This window comes from Rattus norvegicus, chromosome 10 (assembly GCF_021556685.1).
Source record: "Rattus norvegicus strain SHRSP/BbbUtx chromosome 10, alternate assembly SHRSP_T2T, whole genome shotgun sequence".
NCBI classification, from domain to species: domain Eukaryota; kingdom Metazoa; phylum Chordata; class Mammalia; order Rodentia; family Muridae; genus Rattus; species Rattus norvegicus.
Window position 1 is genome coordinate 70,619,303 of NC_141543.1, and position 13,971 is coordinate 70,633,273.

The window sequence follows — 13,971 nt, forward strand, 5'->3', positions numbered from 1 at the left end:
CCTGACTTTGGGCACACGTACACATACATCCTGAGGATAAGTGTGTCAGACATGAGCTGCTTGTATGAGGGGTGTTGTGAGGCACCAACTGTCACGACCTTGGCTGTCGTTCATTTGATGCCGTGGCCTGTTAGTACACTGTCTACACAGCTGGCCTCGGCCCTTATCTGAGCCTGCGGCATCAAATGTGTCTCATCCCTCTGTGACTCAAGTCCCCACTTAGAGCCTGGCATGTAGTGGAAGCTCGGCAGAGTCCTCACCCCACTCCAACCCTCCCCACCCCCGCCCACCCCCTGCCCAGGTAGCCTCAGAGGCTCCTCCAGTCTCTGAAATGAGTCTTCTGCCTGTAGTGGGACTGCTAGGCAGGGAGCCAGGCTGGGAGCTCTTGACCTTTGTCCTCATGCCCTTCTGGTGAGACACAACTAACTAAGTGGCGGACACTTCCAACAGGCCTACTGGGGCTAGTCCAGTTGAAATCATCCAAGAGCCACTGGGAAAACTGAAAATCTGACCTCTTCAGCAGGAAAATGTGGGAGGAGGTGCCTGTCCTCCTTTGTCTTTTGTGGGTAGGCTCAGTCCCAATTTCCTGTCTGACTTCCGGAAGTGACTAATGGGGGGTATAGTACCACCCACTGGTCCCCTATTCCTGTTTGCTGACCAAGGGTCAGGGAACCCCTCCCTGCTCTATCATGCCAACTTCGAAGACTGCTGAAGAACTCAGGTACTTGTTCCCAAGCCAGGGAGAAGAGAAGAGAGGGAGCAGTGGCAGAGAGAATTAGGGTCAGCACAAAGTAGTCCTACTGTTGCTGTACCCCCCTGAGAAGATCCTCTCCCAGCACTCCGAGTGGTTCCTGCCTTTTACCTGTATTAATCGCTCTTCCAGGCGCTCTCTTACCTCCCCAGCCACCATCTCCCCCTCCCTCTCAACTCCAAGCACATCTCTTCCTGGCGGAGCTGTCAGCCTCGAGGGCCCTTTGAGTCTCGAAAAGCTTGCACACTTGACAATTCCAGCATTAAACGCATTCTCTTCTACACAGATTTGTTGAGAACACAAAGGAGATGTCATGGGGCTGGGGCTGGGGCTGGGGCTGGGGCTGGGGCTGGGGCTGAAAAGCTTCTCAAGGAAAGGAGGCTGAGAAGGAGACAATACACAGAGAAGAGGGGTCCTCAGAGGTGAAGCTGACCTTGGAGCTGCTCTGGCAGGTGGCACCCCCAGGGTGCAGTGGGGTGCAGTCAGCACTAAAGTCATGTGGACTTGTCTGCAGGCAAATGTGCAATACTGAACTCAAAGCTGGCGCCAAGGGTTCTAGGCAGGAGACTGTTTTGAAAGCTGTCTGAGGAAGCATGGGGTACGAAGGGGGGCTGAGGGCAAACCAGAGGCAGACGGTGTAGTCTTCCCTGTGAGAGCTGTTGTGGCGAACTTGAGAGCTGAGCTTGGAGAACTGGTGGAGAGAGTTATGGTGGGACAGTGACTAGCCTTCCTACTCTCGCCATGGCCCTCCCACACTGGAGAGGCTGACCAGAGCAAGGAGAGGGAAAACCTTTGAGGTGGGGCCAGAGTCCAGGCCCAGAGACCTTGTGTCTGTACCAGCTGGAAAGGTGTCCAGTGACATCATTTTCGTGTACGCAACACAAGGTAAACAGGACAGAGCAACACAAACCACTGTCCCCTCACTAGGCTGCTGGCTGGTTAACAGCCCATTTCTTGGGATTCTGCTTTCCGGGAGTAAAATGAGTCGAAAGCTTCCCCACCCGTGCAGAGCAAGTCCCTGGTCCCTGGCTGCAGGCTTGTCGGAGGCTCTAATCAACCCTTAGGGGTTCACAGAGCTTGGTCAGCTGAGGGCCAGATGCCTGGCTACGGAGAGTGCCTGGCAAAGAGCCAGAGCGAGTGTAGACAGGGGTTTTGACGCCAATGACCAGGTAGTCGAGACTTCTGGGAGGTTAACATACTTATGTATTTAAACACGTGTGAAGTAAATCCTGGAATCCCATGAGGCACCTGGCACCTGGCACACCGGTTCAGTGTGATCCTTACTTGTGCAGAATCAAGGCCCAGGAAAATCAAATGACTTACTTATCTAGAGTCAACTGGGGGGAGAAGCTAGAGCCGTATGGACACAGGTGTCCAGTGTCAGCGACATGTTCTGAGAGATACACCAAGACCCTCTGAGGAGTGTATTGAGAACCCAGAGCGCTCAAGAACAGGAATGAAGTAGGTCAGACACAGAAAGACAAACATCAAATGTTTCCTCTCAAATGCTGAGTCTAGAATGAATATAGATATAGATATGGGGAAACGGAAAGGGGATGAGGGGATAGAGAACAAAAGAGAATAACTAATAGACAAGAGGGTAAATGTGAGGAAAAGTACATGCGTCTACACACATGAGAATCCCATAACGAAACCAACCATTTTGTATAATGAACATATGCTGTGAAAACAAGACTCGAGGGCTAGCAAGATGGCTTAGCAGGTAAAGGAGCTTGCTGCCAAGCTGAAGTTCAATCCCTGAGACCCATGTAGTAAAAGAGGAGAACTCTCCTGCTACTTGTCCGCTGCCCGCACACCCCCACATTCTTGCCGTGGTTTGTATGTTCACCCACATAAAGGATCAGAACAAAATAATCGTAATAGTCCAGCCATTTTTCTTTTTTTCTCGTCACCTAAGCAAACACATTAGGTTCTATCGAAGGTCAAAGGCACAGAGCAAAATCAATTCTCACCAGGTGGGCCCCCACTGTTTGCTTTCCACCTGGAAGCAGAGAACAGCGCCATAAAGAGCAGACTACTGTGGCAGCCTCCGGGTATGCATACGCCCCAACCCTACTCCCGGGCATGCGCTGTGAGCACTTGGCTCCTCACCCTCCCTGAGGGGTTCCATGCCTTCCAGATGGAGGGCCCAACCCCGGAAGAGCCTCTACCCACACTTAAGTCCCAACATGCAGCCTCAGGATTTCAGCCAGAGGCTTTTACCTGAAAAATAAACACTGAAAAAAAAAAAAAAATCTGGGAGAGGTTGTCCTCTGCCTTAAAAAGTGCCCACCACAAACAATACTGTTTCCCCTTTCTTTTGTCAGTTTAGAAAAACACATAAATAGAATGGAAAAAAGTTGTCTCCGCAGCCTCGGGGGAGATCACAACTCTCCTTGGGTCTCGGTTTACTTGTGGGTATTGAACCATAACTATCCCTAACCCTTATTAATCTGTGACTTGGATGACTATTTTAATGTGATGCCAAAGCTAGCTTATTCCAGGTCCCCAGTTTCTGGGTTCTAATTCCTTGCGTCTTTTTTTTTTTTTTTTTTTTTTTGCCTCCGAGATAGTCTGTGTGCTCTTTAGGGGTATGCGATTAGCTGAAAAGTGAAATAATGAGACCTCCAAAGATGCTTGCTTGCATGTAATCCCCAGAGCCTGCAATCATGTCCCCGGATGTGATGTACCAGTTACAAGGTGTTACAACAGCCCCTCACAAAAGCAACCAAGAAGGATGTGGGCTCACAGTTTGAGAGGATACAGTCCATCATGGAGGGAAAAGGCTAGAGCTTGGGGCAGCTGGTCACATGGAGTTTGCATTCAGGAAGCAGAGAGAGATGAATGCTGGTGGCAGCTCATTTTTTTTTCCCTTTTAGTCCTGTTTACTCCAAAGCCACAGCCTCCGGCAGATGTGGTGCCGTCTGTATTCAGGGTAGGTGTTTCTTCTCCGTGAAACCTCTGGGAACTCCCTCGCACACAGCCTGCGTGCGGCTGGGACATGATTTTAAGTTGACAATGAAGACAGACTGTCATGCATAGTCACTGAGACTTTGCAGATGGGATTAAAGTAAGAGGCGTAGGGTTGGCAGTGTGCCCATCTTTTATCAATGGGACAAACATCCCATAAAAGGAAACTATATAAACTACATAAAAGGAGGAGGGATTTATTTTGGCTCTCAGTGTTGGAAGAATCAATAATTGTGAGCCCATTGCTAGAGGCCATGGTTGGGCAGAGCGTGGTGGTGGGCACCGTGAAGAAGAGGAAATTGCTCAGCTCGTGTTAGACAGGAAGTAAAGAAGGACCCAGAAAGGGACTGGGAACAAGACATGCCGCTCGAAGGCACCCCCCACCCCACATCTTAGTTGGGATTATTCTTACTGTAGTGAAACACCATGACCAAAAGCAACTTGGGGTAGAAAGGGTTCATTTGGCATATCTTGCCACAGTCATTTTGTATGACTTGTGTATCCCAAGTCACAGTCCACCAAGGCAGGAGCCAAACCAGGTAGGGACTTGGATCCAGGAGCTGAAACAGGCTGTGGAGGAGCGCTGCCCACTGGTTTGCTCAGCTGGCTTTCTTATAGAACCCAAGACCAGCCCAGGAGTGGCCCTCCTTACAATGATTAGGCTCTCCTGCAATGGTGAAAATCAAGAAAATACCCTCTGGGTTCTCATAAAGCCAGATCGTGCTCAGTTGGAATTCCCTCCTCTCAGATGACACTGAGCTTGTGTCACGCTCACATAAAACTAGCCAGCACACCCCAGTGAACTAGTTCCTCTAGGAGGACCCACTTTCCCGTTTCCATCACCCTGCCGTGATGCCTTCAAATCAGGAATCCACCAAGGGATTAACCCACCAGGTAAGTCAGTCAGAGCCCCAGGGTCCAGTCAACTCTTGAAAGCTAGCAAGCCTTTAACCCTGGAGGCATTCAGGAGACACCTCATATACAAGTCACAGAAGGGGAAACAGAGGAGTCAGAGGGACAGAAGCAGCCAGAGGTGCGTGAATGCAGAACCCTACTAACTAGTGTGGCATCCGCTCAGAGGGCACACCTAGCCCGCCCAGGCAGTTCTTATCTGAGCTGTGAAATGGGTCTATGATTGTTTATGAGCCCCGACTCTTCCTGACCTTGACTCCAATCCTGAGGCCCTTGGTCCCTTCCCACATCCCAGATCTGTCCTCTGGCTCCTTCTCCGCTCGCTGCTTCCCTGGCATTGCTTCAGGTTCTTTCTGGAGAAAGCCCTGGCAACAGTCAGCTATGCAGGGGGCCTGGGAGCGGCTTTCACTAAAAGACTTCAAGCTTTCATTTAATCACTTGCACGTTCCCTAGGGAAAAGAACTAGGAAAAAAAGGGGGGGGCGTTAAAAATAAGGAACAATAATTGCAATATCTCCCAAAACAAATCAGTCTCTAATCCTATCTTGAGATACAAATCCAATAATCCACTATCACCATGGTGGCGGCATGCATCTGACAAATCGGTTATGTGTACTCCTGAACACTGTCCATGTGTTTTCTTTGTAATTTCTGTCACATTTTATTTATTCTTTCATTTCTGTGTATGTATTTGTGTTTGGGTACAGACATGCTACTGGGTATGGAGGTCAGAGAACCACTTAGATCAGTTCCTTCCTAATCAGACTCAGGCCCTCCCTCTTGGTAGCAGTCACCTTCATCTGCGGAGCCACTCTGCCAGCCCTGTCTACTTCTGTTTTACACAATCACATCACGGTCAGCTCCAACACGGCCTCTCTCGCTCAGGTCCTGCTTTTGGCATTAATGTTTGTATGTCCATAGCTCTTCACCCCACGCCTATATTGTCTGTGTGCACATATAGTATATTGTATATGTGTATATAAGGTGTGCACAGCCATGCCTGGCCTGAGCTGGCTATATTTTATGGAGTCAGGTTTAATTATGTTACTTCTGGCTTTGTAAATCCTTTTATACCCACTCGGGTGATTTAAATATGCTTGGCCCATGGGAAGTGGCCCTGCTACACATGGAAAGTGTGGCCTTGTTGGAGGAAGGGGGCCGATGTGTAGGCAGGCTTTGAGGGCTACTAGTGCTAAAGCTTTACCCCATGTGAAAGAGAGTGCCTCCTCCTGGCTGCCTGCAGATCAAGATGTAGAACTCTTAGCTCCCCCAGCACCATGTCTGCCTGGACGCTGCCATGCTTCCTGCCATGATGATAATGGACTGAACCTCTGAAACTGTAAGCCAGCCCCAATTAAATATTTTACTTTATAAGAGTTGCCTTGGTCATGGTGTCTCTTCAAAGGAATGAAACACAAACTGAGACACCCACCTCTCCATCTAAGTCAAGAAGGCACACACCCCTAGAAGCAAGGGTGCTGGGCCATCATACACACGTTTTGGGAAGATTCTGGTACATGGTCATGAATTGCCCTCAAGTCCAGACCTGTTTCTTTTATGTTCTGGGCTATCCAGTTGCTTCTGTATTAGCTCAAGGACAGCCCACTGCAAGTGGTGGGTCTGCTATTTCTAATTCACTAGGCTACCTCTCTCCATTAAAATGGATGAATGAGAAAAGATTCTGACTTTCATATTTTCCAATGCCAAGTATTTCCTCACCCTCATGCTCTGACATGTCAGGCTATTTATATATTTGTTTGAGACAAGGTCTGGCCTTGAACCCAGAATCTTGCTGCCACAGCCTTCCCAGTATGAGAATCTCATATGTGTGCCACCCAGCTTCTTTCTTGGTATTTGGAGAGTGGATTAGGTACTAACTTCCTTGTAGACTGGTAAGATGTTCCTGGGTAGAGCCAGAGCCAGACGAAACAATACCTCTGTGCCTCAGTTTACTCAAGGGTAGAGTGGAGGTGTTGTCAGTACTCTGCAGGGCTGGATGTGGGTGGGGGGTACCCTGCTGGGATCTGACATGAGTTCAGATATTTGTCTCCATCTTTTAAAAATGCCTTACATGCTAGGCAGTTGCTGAACCACTGAGATACGTCTTCAGCCCCACGCATCTTCCAGTTCCAGTCTCTCCCTATCAGGGCCCAGGAATGTAAAGCAGGTCTCCTGCCTCACACCACCACTGCACTCTCGGTCCTGCCTGGGCTCTGCTTCTAGCTCTGTGCTCATATTTCCAGCTGTCCAAGGCTAATCGGCTCCCTAAGAACGGTCCCCGAGCATTCCACCTTAAAAGGTCCTTGAGCTCTCAGAAGGACAAGCAAACAAGAGAACAGAGCATTAGAGCAAATCGCTCGTCTAAAGCAGACAGATACTTTTCATCTCATCCTTCTCGCTCTGCTCCACTTTGTCTCCCTGCCGTTCACTTTTCTTATGTGAGTGGGACCTGAGGACAGTATTATTCGTATGCATTCTTGAGATGGATTTATGTAATAATCTGGAGACTAAAGAAGCAAAGGCATGTGCCAGGGAGATGGACAAAAATCTCTACACCAACTCCAGGAGGTTGAGTCCCCAGTGCCTCCTCACCTCCCACCTTCAGAGCTAATGTGGTTTCATAGGTTTTCTAGTCTTGAGTCACATTCCCTAAGGATCAGACTCACTAGGGGTTAAAGGGCTACATGGGTTCCTAAGCCCTGAATCAAATTTTGTTATTTCAACTTTGCCACCACACTAAGATCCTGGAGCTTTTGAAAGTTCTCATGCCCAGTTAGGTCAGAACTCTAGACATCTTGCATAATAGACTCCTGAACTACACAGGACCAAGGGGCCAGTGCCTTCACCTGTCTTTAGTCACTAACTCTCTATCTCTTATACACATGTTGGAAAATGGTTTCTGTCCTTGTATCAGGTTGATGAATGGACACTGGCTGGCTGAGTCATAAGGCTGAGGCCACAGGGCCTGGGACTGAACTGCACAGGATGTATTCTGATTGATTGATGGCGGCTGCTAGCGGCACAGTTGAGAGGGTTTGGCCCCTGTGTCAACACATAGATCACAACTCAAAGGGATAGAGGTTGAAAGTAGCCAGGGGCCGTCCCCTAGGTAGGCATGGCTCCTATCCCAAGGAAGGTTGCTAGCCTTGTGGATGCAACAGTCCTAGCAGGTGCCCTAGGGATGGGACTCCTCCACCCTGAAGGTGCTTGGAAACACAAGGCCTTGGTTGTGGATGGAGGGCCTTGCCAGCTCTTCCCGTGCCAGGGACAGGCTCACAGCAGGGCTGGGAGAAGGATATATTGGGTGAAGGCCAGGCTTACGTGTGGTTTCTTCTCCCTTTGTCCTCCTCTGGGGAGATGAACCACCCTCCACACACTCTGTAGGATGCTAAGACATCTTACCACGACTCTGAAAATGCTTAAGCAGCTCCACCATCCGCACTCCACCCCTGTTACTCCCAACTCCTGTCTCAGAAGCAGCCGTGGACAGCCCGTGCTTCCATAGCAAGGGCCTTTGCCCCTCTTTTACATTCACATTTTCACAAGTTTCAACGAGGGAAACCTTAGCTCTTGTCTGTCAAGGTGACACCTCATGTGGTGGAGGGAGGGCTATCTCTAACAAAGGGTCACCACATAGTGTGATCGCTACTCCTCAGAGATGGCACAGCCCCTGGGGATGGAAACCCAGCTTTTCCTGAGCTGGAATGCTGGTGATGGGGGCTCTGTCTCTCTTCCTCTTCCAGGAAACAGACATAGGGCCCTTTAAGCCACTGCTGTGTGCCCTTGAGACAGGGTCTTGCTAAGCAGCCCAGGCTGACCTTGAACTCATGAATCTCCTGCCCTAGCCTCTGAGTACTGGGATTATAGGTGTGCACCACTATGCCTGGCTCTACCTGTCATTTTCCTCTCCCTCCTTTTCTTCCTCCCCTCCTCTTCTTTCTCTTTTTAAAGACAGGGTCTCACATAGCCCAGGTTGACCTTAAACTCACCATGTGGCCAAGGATGACCTTGACCACACCTCTACCTGCCAAGTGCTGGGATTGGTGGTATGTGGCACTCCATCCAGTTTCCATTGTATTTCCCATGAGGGCAGCATTGCTTGGCTGGTCTAACTTCCATCTCTGCTACTCACTAGCACTGTGACCGGGGCTAAGTGCTAGATGCTCCATGTGCCTGTTCTTCCATCGAAACTGCATGGAATTGGGAAAGGGATTGTTGTTCCAGGTCCAATCGTATGTTAGTCGGTAAGGGAGACGGAATGGAATCACACCTCTCGGGAGGGAATCTGATAAGATCAACTAAGCTCACACATGCAATCGTACTTCTAAGAATCTACCTCCAAGTCAAAATGGCGAAAGGGTACAATAGGTATACACACAAAGCTATCGGTAATGGCATCATTTGTACTAGCAAAGTCTAAAAGCCTCCCAGTGTTCATCAGTCAGGGCCTGATTCAAGAAAGGATGGTCCAGTACATGACGGGTATTAGGAAGCTGCCAAAGTGAGTGAAGCTTGATTGTCATACTGATGGGGGTGGTGTCCAAATCACAGTGGCATATGACAAACCCAAGTGAAAGACAGGCAGGAGTATGTACATGCACTCGTGTGAACGCATAAGCATATATACACACATACACACACACACACACACACACACACACACACTTGGACATATAGTTGTTTTAATTGGGACATCCTTTTCAAAAACGGAATGAAGAAACAGAGGAAGAAAACAGAATGAATGGCGAAAGTAGGGTGGAGATGTTTGTGAAGGTGGTTCTGACCTCTCTTTGAAACCTTCCAAACACGACTTTAAAGAACACTTGTTCTGGGCTGGCAAGATGGCTCAGTGGCTCAAAGTATTTTGTTGCCAAGATTGATGACCTGAGTTTCAACCCCAGGATCCACATGGTGGAACGAAAGTTGTCTTCTGATCTCCACATGCATGCCATGATCACACACACACACACACACACACACACACACACACACACACACACACGTTGTGTAAAAGCATTTTTTAAAAGACTGGCTGCTTTAATCTCACTGTGGTAAGTGGATCTAACAGAGTAGAGCCACCACCAACCCAAGGCCTGACCTGGCTCTTCGGTGACAAACAGGGAGCCTTTTCCTGTTTCCAGCTAGATGGTTGGCATCTAGTGGGTCCAACCTGATAGATGCACAATCCTTCCATTGAGCTTCTAGCTCTGACCTTGTTCTCTCTGCCCTGGAAGGTCTGGACTCTCCTCACAGAGGACCAACCTTCAACTTGACCCTCAGGTTCTTTACAGCATGTTCTGGAGAAGGCTGTGGGGTACCCTGGTCCTGTCTTAACCTTTTCCGGCCCCAGGCCCATGAAGACACTAGAATTCTACTTATCAGAAGGTCCATACCATTTGTCTTAGTCAGAGTTTCTGTTCCTGCACTAACATCATGACCAAGAAGCAAGTCGGGGAGGAAAGGGTTTATTCAGCTCACACTTCCATATTGCTGTTCATCACCAAAGGAAGTCAGGACAGGAACTCAAGCAGGCCAGGAAGCAGGAGCTGATGCAGAGGCCATGGAGGGATGTTACTTACTGCCTTGCTTTCCCTGGCTTGCTCAGCTTGCTCTCTTATAGAACCCAGGACCACCATCACAGGGATGGCACCACCCACAATGTGCTGGGCCCTCCCACCTTGATCACTAGTTGAGAAAATGCCTTACAGCTGGGTCTCATGGAGGCATTTCCTCAACAGAGGCTCCTTTCTCTGTGATAACTCCAGCTGTGTCAGGTTGACACACAGAAACAGCCAGTACACCGTTACCGTCCATGTGTTCTATAAGAGGCTATTGCTTTGGTCCACTGGCTTTATGCTTCAATTCTTCCTCTTTCTCCAATACTTTTATCCCCCCCTACACAGTATTATATGTGACTCACAAGGCCAGCCTTGTTTTCTTCCACTCCCATCCCACAGAAACAGATGCCATGGATTGAGCTCCTGTGCTCTGGATTGTGAAGACACCCTACAAACGACAGAGCCAAGATCCTATGTGCCTGACCATTCTGTGACATACCACACTAGTGCAATGCTACCAACTTCTGAACTGCATAAGAGAAATAAAGTGGAAGAAAAAGAAACTTGTGTTTAAGCTGTTACATTATTTTTTTTTTTACAACCACAAACAAAACCCAGTTTCTGGGCATGACGGTGCACACCTTTAATACCAGCACTTGGGAAAAGCAAAGGAATTTCTGTGAGTTCAAGGCCAACCTGGTCTACACACCGAGTTCTAGGGTAGCCAGGGCTAAATAGTGAGACATTGTCTCAAAAACAAAACACAATTCAAAAAAGCAAACAGTTAATCTCGATGTATAAATCTGTACCCAATAGCAGTAGAGGCATTTCTGTGCAGCCCCACTGCAGGGGACTCTGCATTCTGTTGGTCATACCAACAAGTGAAGTATGCCAAATCAATTGTACAGCTTCTGCCCAGCCCTGACCCATGTCAGCTCTGTTCATGTTTCATTGGCCTAAATCAGTCACAAGGCCAGACAGGGTAATGAGGTAAGGACGCACAACCCTCTTGGGGGAAGACAGGAAATACTTGGACATAATAATACGATTTGCCCGAATGGTTATAAACCCCAAGGCCTGAGGGAGTGAAATGGCTGTTTGATGCCTCACAAGCCAGAGGAGGCAGAGTTAAAGTCTGGGTTTGATTCATTTGGGCTCTAAGGCTCTCTCCCTTCTGAATGTCCCTCCTCACCAACTGGTAACTTAATGGTTCCCAAAGAGGGGGTATATTGGGAATTTTACACTGAACTCCTGTTTCTGGGGTATATCCCCTTCCTGTACTCTCCCTTTCTTCATTTGTGTGTGTGTCTGTGCACAACCTGGAGCTGAATGCAGTAGTCTGGCTGGCCAGCAAGTCCTAGGAGTCCTCTTGTTTTGCCAGCCATGCACCACTGCACCTGGCTTTTTATTGGGTTCTGGGGATCGAACACAGGTCCTCACAGTTATGCAGCACACACTTTACTGACGGAGTGGAATTCCCAGCTCCCTTGCACACTTACCTTAAGAGTAGCAATCACAATGGTTTATTTTAAATTGTGTATATGTGTGCGTATCTCTGTGGGTATGTGCATGTGAATGCAGTCGCCTGAGGAGGTCAGAAGAGAGAGCGTTAGATCCCTGGAGCTGGAGTAAAAGGCAGCAAGAAACCAAACTCTATGACTTCTGTCTTAGTTAGGATTGTATTGTTGTGACGACACCATGACCATGGCAACTCTTATAAGGGACAACATTTAATTGGAGCTGGCTTACAGGTTCAGAGGTTCAGTCCACTGTCATCAAGACAGGAGCGTGGCAGCATCCAGGTAGACACGGTGCAAGAGAGGAAACTTTGATTTTCACCTTGATCTGACTGCAGCTAGGAGAGAACAACTCTTCCACTCTGGGCAGAGCTTGGGCACGAGGCGCCCACAAAGCCTACCCTCTCAGTGACGCACTTCCTCCAACACCTATTCCAACAAGGCCACACCAAATAGTAGTATTTCCCATGGGCCAAGCACATTTAAACCAGGCTCTACAAGAGCACAAAACTCTTTTAACCACAGAACTATCTCTCTAGGTACCCCTACATTTTTCAAAGCACTGTGGGGACACACGTGTGCCATGGTGTTCATGTGGAGGTCAGAGGGCAGACCTGAGGAGTTCTCTTCTTTCAGAAGAGTTCCAAAGACTAAAGCTGGGCAGTTAGACAGACACTGGCAATATTTCGTCAGCTGAGCAATCTCACTGGCCCTTCTCCGCACTTGAGGTTAGTATTTACTATTTCAGTGGAAACTAGGAAGCGAGGCTACTGCAACCTGAGGATTAATAAGCAGCCCAGGAGGGATGTGAGCTATGCCCAGCACGCACACCGGTACTTCAGCAAGAAAAGCAGAGACTGCAGTTTAAATGACCAGTGGGGTCATCTGGGAACCTTTCAGTGAATTCATTGATTTTAAAGGACACTGGCCAAAATTGGGGAGCAGACACAGCACGCAGAAGCTTCAGCTTTCAAGTGTTTTTTTTCTTGTGAGCTGTTTTTGTTTCTTCATCTCCCAGGCCATGAATTTGATTTTCCGAATCAAATTCGGAAGGTAGCTTTTTAACATTCCAATTTGCGTAGTGTTCTAAGTCTTAGAACACTTGTGTTTTTTTCAGACTGTCTCACTCTGTAACCCCATCTGGCCTTGAATTTGTGGTTTTCCTGCCACAGTCTTCTGTGCACTGGGATCCTAAGTATGCACCAGTACGCCCGGAGTCAGAAAGCATCTTTGTATGACAACATCTCACATATCCTAGGCTGCCTTGAAACTTGGCCTCGAATTTGACAACGCTACCTCTTAGTGCTAAGCTTACAGTGTGTCTGTCCCACTATGCCTGACTTCAGAGATCTTTAATCCTCTCACTGTGCCTCATCAAAGCTTCCTTTCCTTCCCACTTTTTGTTATAAGTTTGTTGTATAATTCTGCTATCAGTTCATTAAGAGATTTGTTTAATTAAGAAAAGAGTGGCCAAGCTGAGGATGTGGCTTTGTGGGTAAAGCAACTGCAGCACAAACCAGATATGAGATATGGGGCTAGAGAGATGGCTCGGTGTTAACAGCACTCGCTGCTCTTGCAAAAGTCCTCAGCTCAGTCCCCAGCACCCACAAGGCAACTTACAACTGTCTGTAACTCCAGTTCCCGGGGATCCCACTCCTTTTTGTGACCCTCATGGGCAGCAGCATACACATGGTACACAGACTTTCTTCTAGGGCAACTCTCAGCACTTAAGAATAATAATAAATAGGGTTGGGGATTTAGCTCAGTGGTAGAGCGCTTGCCTAGGAAGCGCAAGGCCCTGGGTTCAGTCCCCAGCTCTGGAAAAAAAAAAAAAGAATAATAATAAGTAAATCTTGAGGGAAAAAGTCTGATGTGAAGACATGCACCTGCAGTCCTGTAGTAAGATGGGAAGGGGAAACTGAGGGAGAACTGACTAGAAACTAGTGTCTGCAGCACCTGCACAAAGACACTGAGAGCTGGCTTCAAAACAAGGTGGAGGGAGAGGACTGACTCCCCTAAACATGTCCTCTGATTTCCACATGAGTGGCATGGCACATGTGAGCCCTACTAACATGTACACCCACACAATAAGTAAATAAATAACTAAACAAATCTTTCAAAAGGAAAAGTGGCCCGCAAGCAGATTAAAACATAATATGATTAAATGAGACAGATTTAACAAAAATGCAAAAAAAGAGCCTAGTAATACACATGCATACACACACATAGACACACACACATACATACACATATACATATATACA

General features: G+C 48.1%; 1 non-coding gene across 4 annotated transcripts in view; it reads left to right on the forward strand.

Moving 5' to 3' along the window:
- Positions 1-10,753, forward strand: part of LOC148002997 (uncharacterized) — a 40,680-nt gene extending 29,927 nt beyond the window's left edge. For all 4 annotated transcript variants that reach the window (XR_015631867.1, XR_015631865.1, XR_015631868.1 and 1 more), the window contains one exon: positions 10,590-10,753. This is a non-coding gene — a transcript (uncharacterized LOC148002997). The remainder of the gene's footprint in view (positions 1-10,589) is intronic.
- Positions 10,754-13,971: the final 3,218 nt, after the last annotated feature.